The sequence below is a fragment of the Malus domestica genome, chromosome 13 (genome assembly GCF_042453785.1).
Source record: "Malus domestica chromosome 13, GDT2T_hap1".
Lineage (NCBI taxonomy): Eukaryota > Viridiplantae > Streptophyta > Magnoliopsida > Rosales > Rosaceae > Malus > Malus domestica.
Genome location: NC_091673.1, coordinates 36,899,291 through 36,906,901, shown reverse-complemented (window position 1 = coordinate 36,906,901; position 7,611 = coordinate 36,899,291).

Genomic DNA, 7,611 nt, shown 5'->3' with positions numbered 1-7,611 from the left:
CTATTTGTAATACCCTTATAAAACGACTTTTACAATTCCAACTCGGTTGGAGTATTATTTTGTAAAATAGTTCATACTGATACATATCAAGAATATATATATATATATATATATATATATGTATGTATGTATAATATGACAAAGCTTTTATACAATTATATAAGCCAAAGTGTTTTGAGGAACTTGTATTATACAGTGAGCTATATATATATATATATATATATATATATATATATATATATATATTGTTTATTTCCTAAATCCTTTTACATTCAAACGTCTTCTATTGCAGTTGCGTTATTTCATATCGACCAAAATGACTTTTGAATCAAGTGGTGTTAGATTAGTAATACCAAGTAGTCTAACTAGGGTTAGAGTTGTTATGCATTTTAGTGATTTGCTTGAACTGGTGAAATAGGAATTGATCACAATGGTGGTGCACTCTTGTAATAGAGAGTTGGTGTAATGCTTTGGAGACTAGGTAGGGGAACTACGGCAGACCTTTACATATATTGATTCTATTAAATTTCGTGAAGTACTATATTTGTGTTGGTTGATTAATGTGGTTGGATGTTGTTTGGATTATTGCTTCAGTTGGTTGTTTACTTGTTAGTGCTACTGGAATGTTATTCGTTGAGATATATTGTGACATGGAGATATATTGTGACATGTGAAAGATGTAATAATGTTACTTGTGCATCACTCATGTGTCAAAAGTGGTTGGAACTTTGTTGGTGAGAAAGGAATTTGGAAAGAGGGTAATGGAAATGATCTTTTGTGTAGTTGAGCCAAACTCTTAGTTGGTACCAGGTCTCAGGTGAGCCCACAGTGTATAGATTCTTTAAGGAAGAGTTTAGGCAAGATGACTAATAAAAGGGAAAATTGGGATGATTGAGTTACAGGGGGTTAATTTGTATAATAGAACATTCGAACCACCATTGTAGAGGTAAAATGCACGGTATGGGACGTGTAGGTCCACGTGTTTTATTGTATGAATTAACGGGTAGAGATGAAGAGTATTGCATTGCACTCATGCATTGTTATTGATAATGATTTGGTACTTGATTACATGATTTAATAACACGTAATTTAGTATTGTCAATTACTGTGGTAAGGTTATGTCCCTACTGAGCTGTTGAAGCTCACCCCTCTCTTGTTATGCAGGTTTACGAACTAAACAGTCAAAGAGGGTAGATAGGATGAGATCGGATTAAGTGTGAGGATAGAATTTTGTATTTATTTATTTTAGTCTTGTAAAGAATTCTGGATTTCTTTTTATAAGAGGAATTTTATTTTTCACTCCGTTATTTCAGTTTTATTTTATTTATTTATTTTTTAGTTCACGTTTCGGATTCAGAGTTATTTTTCCACCGACCTCGAGTTCGGGGTGTGACAGAATTTTATCAGAGCATAGGGATTAGATAGCCTTGGGAAGAAAGTGGAGGAGAATATTATCTATCATATGTTGACGGAATATTTTGACGCCGTCAAGTAAATTTAACGGTTTCTATTGCTTTTTAACGGAATATTCCTAACGGCAGTTAGGATTCTGTCAAGGTTACCCGCGCATGGGGGCGCGTCTGGCCGTCCCCTTGCCGGCGCGTGGGGCGTCGAATTTTTTTTCTAAAAATATAGGGATGTTCATAAGGTTGTGTAGATTACGTTGGTATATTCAAACATCTCATTTGACCAATGTATGAGAAGTTATTAACTAGTTTTGTCTATGTGCTTTAAATAACGTTTATTCAATTATTTCGCATATAGGTGAGACCTATCATGAGGACAAGCACAATCAAGGACGACTCGGGGGCTACAGCCCTTCGACATACCAGTGAGTGGGCTTTTGGTTTTCAGTATATATTTATATACTTGATATTTTCCCAGAAAATGTGTTTAAATGAAAGTATGCTTTGAAATGCCATGCATATAAATTTATATTCAGCATATGAATTAGTATATGATGCATAATATGAATCGGTGCTGTGGACGCTCAGGTAAGTACCAGGTGAGTTATGTTTTTTTATATGAGATATTGATAACGGGAGACGTGATTGAAAGCTCATAAACTTACACCCCGGGTGATTGTGATTTAGCCAAAGATATGGTACATGCTTGTTTATGATGTCACCTCCCGCACCATATGCTCACATTGGATCCAATTTAGGTGCACAGTCTTATCGTACAGACCATTATAGGTGGTTCTGACTCATAGGTGACTAGCGATTTATCGCACAACTATCATGATAGCGTAGCATTGAGCATAACTATATTACACCCAGTCTTGTCGTACAGATCCTTACAGTGGTTCCTAATCGGGTGCAATGTAGTGCCGTATAGGTCATTTGCGGTGACTCAAGCTAGATTGACTAATGAGCTATGAATTCAGCAATACAGACCTCTGCAGGGGTTCCGGCTAATATGTTATTTTCCATGAATTTATTTTCACCTGAGTTACTTATTATGTTTTATATTTTTTGCATGACATACTTATGAATATGGATATGTGAAGCATGATTTGAATATATATATATATATATATATTCTATTTCTGGGAAAATTTTATATGTTTTACGGCGAGGGGTTAGAGTATTTGACAAATGAAATGGTTTTGAAAAGCTTTGTTTTTGCCCACTCACACTTTCTGTTTTGCGCCTCTCCAAGTTTTAGATAAGTTTGTTCGTTGGTGGCTCACGAGGATTGATTGGAGGTTCTGACAGATTATCACAAATGTAGGGTATCTTTGGGTCGTTTAATTAGCACTTGTTTTCTGGACTGAACTTAGGCTACTTACGCTCTGATTGTGTATTCACACATATTCTAGCACTTGTCTTAACTGGTACTCTTATGAGTTGTTTTCATTTATTTGTATTCTCTATTATCATTATTACTTCTGCACTGTGCACATGGCTACGTCACCCTTACGTGGCGGCCAACATGCCCTGATTCGGGTTGGGGTGTGTCACCTTTAAAAAGGGCTTTTCATTAAAAGAGAAGTTTTTTTGGTCTTTTCGTTAGTTTTCCTTAAAAACTATATAAAAATAAGAAATAATACATGGCAAAAGAATGTATCCATAGTGTTAAAAAAATTGGTACATTTCACATATGTACATTAATAAAGAAGAATGGGTACATTATAAATAAATTAGGGTACATATAAAAGATTAAAAAATTATGAGTACAATGAATTTTTAAAAAATATAGGCTCTAAAAGAAATTACTACATGGGTACAAAATAAAACTAAAAAGGAAATACTACAAATTTAAAAAACAAATCTTGCAAATTAAAAGTGGGTACAAACTAAAAATATAAATTGACACACCCGACCAGGAATGTCCACTCGGACTTCGAATCGAGTTGTGCTGGCTGACACCTGGAAGGTGACGAACCCATAAAGTGTGATGATGTGGAAAAAATGTGAATAAATTTAAACCTAAGAGTGCCTAAATACCAGAGTGCACTGGTGAGCGGGAATGAACCCCCTTCACACGTGATGTTAGAGCATAAGCAAGTACAGAAGAGTGAATTAAAAATCAGACCCTCGAAATAATCTCCAATACTAAGAATCGCCACGATTCCTCGACGATAAGAAGGCTCAGCTAAGAAAACCTGGAGGGTGAAGACAAGACAAAGGTGAGTGGCCCAGTAGATAAAATTTTAATAGAAACCATATAAATTTCTATAACCCCTCGCTACAACGCCTGTAAAATTTCCAGAATTAGAATATAAAAATATCTATATATATATATATATATATATATCAGTTCAAGTCATGCTTCATATATTTATAATCACATGCTAACTTATTGCATATTCATTACGTCTGCTAGTTTATCACGTATTCATCACATATGCTAGCTCATCACATATATTCATTATATATATGCTAGCATTTCACCATATATAGGTTAGCATCTAAGTCGGAGTCACCTCTAGTGACCTATACGACATATTGATATATCATCACATATCCCATCAATTATGGCTAGCACATAAGTCGGAGTCACCTCTAGTGACCTATACGACATATTCATATCTCATCACATATCTCATCAATCATGGCTAGCATATAAGTTGGAGTCACCTGTAGTGACCTATACGACATATTGATATCTCATAACATCTCATCAATCATGGCTAGCACATAAGTCGGAGTCACCTCTAGTGACCTATACGACATATTCATATCTCATCACATATCTCATCAATCATGGCTAGCATATAAGTCGAAGTCACCTCTAGTGACCTATACGACATATTTATATCTCATAACATATCTCAACAATCATGGCTAGCACATAAGTCGGAGTCACCTCTAGTGACTTATATGACATATTCATATCTCATCGCATATCTCATCAATCATGGCTAGCATATAAGTCGGAGTCACCTCTAGTGACCTATACGACATATTGATATCTCATAACATATCTCAACAATCATGGCTAGCATATAAGTCAGAGTCACCTCTAGTGACCTATAAGACATATTGATATCTCATCACATATCTCGTCAATCATAGTCACCTCTAGTGACCTATACGACATATTGATATCTCATCACATATCTCATCAATTCCACTAATATCGTATACTTACTTGAATTTACCTAAACTTACCTAAACTCACCTGTGTGTCATGTGTTCACCTTTGCACTTTAGAGTGTTCACAGTACCACAATTATATATATATATATATATATATATATGCAAACAATTCAACTCATCATTTAAGCATTATTCAATATGCATGGCATTTTTAAAGTATAAATCATTAATTGCATTTTCTGGGAAAAACATCAAGTGTGTGTGTGTGTGTGTGTGTGTGTGTGTGTGTGTGTGTGTGTGTATATCCTTAAAGCCAAAAGCCCACACACATTGCTCAATTGCATTTTCTGGGAAAAACATCAAGTGTGTGTGTGTGTGTGTGTGTGTGTGTGTGTGTGTATACATATATATATCCTTAAAACCAAAAGCCCACACGCATTGCTCAATTCCTTAAACATGGCTATGATCTCGATTATTTAATCTCATTTCTTATTTGGCTACATCTAACGTCTCGTTAGACTACCTACGTACCCTAACCAGGGATCAAGCCATTCGTAGTTCACAATAATCATTTATAGTAATATGCTTATGGATATATCATGATGAAATCTAAACTCAACCATCTCCTAGTATTTTATAACATATAAATATATATGTCATGGTATAAATTTCTCAGTTTTATTTAAAAGCATTTATAGAATTATCAATCATGAAAAATATGATAAGCAAGGAAAGATGCACTCACCTGGAGTCCACGTTACAACTTCCTAGCACAAACATCAAGGCGTCACAAACGATCGGCGCCTATGACCAATTATCAAACCATATCTCAGAATTCTCGTTGATACAATACATAAATTACATCGCACATGAGTCTACGTAATTCGTTCCAGAAGATTTACAAATCAGATCTCTGATCCGTAACTTCCAAGGATCCACATTATACTTCTAGAATAACATACTAAAGTTTCGGAACGATCCAACGGTCAGATCTCCGCCAATTGCCAAAACCAAGTAGCGGTTAACATTTTATTTTATAAACTTACAAATCCAATTTGGGAAGATCCGTACGTCGGATTCCCGATCCATAAATTCCTATGATCCTCAAATATTATGCACTAATATGTATTAAAGTTTGGTGACGATCCAACGGTCGGATCGTCGATTCATATCTTGACCTATTCACGTGTCTAAATGAAACTAAACCCAAATAATGAAATTACGTCATACAGATATCGATCATAGACCTAGGGCATCTAATAGCACTTAATTAAAACAACATTGGCCCACAGGCCACGTGCCACCGCGGGTGGGGGTCGGCTGCCCCGACTCGCTGGAAAATTCAACTATTTCCAAAAATTACCAAATTTCTTAGAAATAAAGATCTCAATGAGTAGAGTAAGTTTTATAACTATGGACAAGTTCAATTGGGCATGGAAAGGCTCCAATTTCATCAAACCCGTCGAAAAACCCTAAAATTGGGTGCACTAAAATTCACCGTCGCTGGTGCTCCGCCGCCCCCATAGATGGTTGGGCTATGTTACAGAGATCAAGGAGAGTACATTGGGGGTGGTAATCGATGAAATTAGTTTCAGGTATGGGAGTTGCCATCATATGTTCCTTGGCGGTGTTGTCACTCCCCGTCACGAAATGGGGCCAATTACCATCGTCCCACGGATGGAAAATGAAGAACAAGGAGTGGGATGATGTTTGCAGGCGATGGAGATCCTTGATTCGTCGGAGAAATGCCTGAAATGGCGTTGAGATTTGCTGCAATAACTGGCTCAGGACCGGGTCACGGAATTGGTAACGGGTTGAAGAGAAAGGGTGTCAAATCCCCTGTTCTCTCCTTCCCTCCTGGGCTCTCTCTTCCCTCCTCCCGATTGGGTATCTTCTCCTTCTCTCCTTCCCCGATTTGCCACACCTTCCCTCATTTTTTCTCCCCGAAACCCCCCTTTCTTCCATTTCTGATTGGTCCTTTCTTCCTCTTCTCTCCCCCTCAGCCACACCCATGTGGCATAACCCCTTAGAATTATAAAGTAATATAATATACTTAAAAATGGAAATTTTCTTCAAAATACTTCGAATTCGTAACTCCATAAAACTTGACCGTAACTTCAAATTCATTTTTTCTTGTGCCTACGCTTCCGTATAGTCGAGTACTTTAGGAATAATCAAAAGGAATATTAATTATACGTCTTACTATATGTTGGTCAACGAAAGTCAAAACCTTCACTTCTAGGGCATTTTTGTAAATTCACACTTTTAAAATTTATAAATTAATAAAATTTGGGACGGGTTGTCACATAAAAATATGATACAAAGTTTATGCATAAAACATAAATATACCATATGTAATTTTTCTATCATTGATTAAAAGGAAAACTAACCAAAAGGGCTTGAAAACTTTAAATTTTAACCAAAAACCATGTTAAAAGTTTATTTAATGGTTAGTACAAAACCTAATATCAAATCAGCCCAATAAAACTGGCCCAACCAAAATAATTTATTGGGCTTCCAATTGTACCCCTAACGTCAAGTTTCCTCACCCGTTTATTTGGTCCGTTTCCTTCATATGCAGAGAGAAAGTTTATAAACTCAGATTAATTTATGTAATTTTCTCATTACATCTTGTCATCATCCGATCTTCTCCGTCAAACTCTGAAACACCCGAGAAGGCCTTCTAAACGATGATTTCTTAGAAGAGTGTATCTCTATGACTCACAACCCTCAATAACACCGTCCTTTCTATTGTAAAAGCTGCCTACTTGAAAGAGTCAAGAATGATGATTGTTTAGAACCATGCAAGGGCCACTTAAGGAGGCAATCTATTAAAGAATGTTGGAGCAAGTGTGGCTGCCATAGACAATGTGGAAATCGAGTAGTCCAGAAAGGCTTAAATTGGAAGTTGCAGGTTGGAATCTATTTAAAATGCTCTTTTTGATTATTGTTAGTTGATGGAGTGGGGTATTTGTTTTATTATTGATGTAAATCTATGCATATATTGTTCATGAGTTTTAGTGGTTATATTCTCGAAAGATGTGATAAACAAGTGCAAATCTTGGTT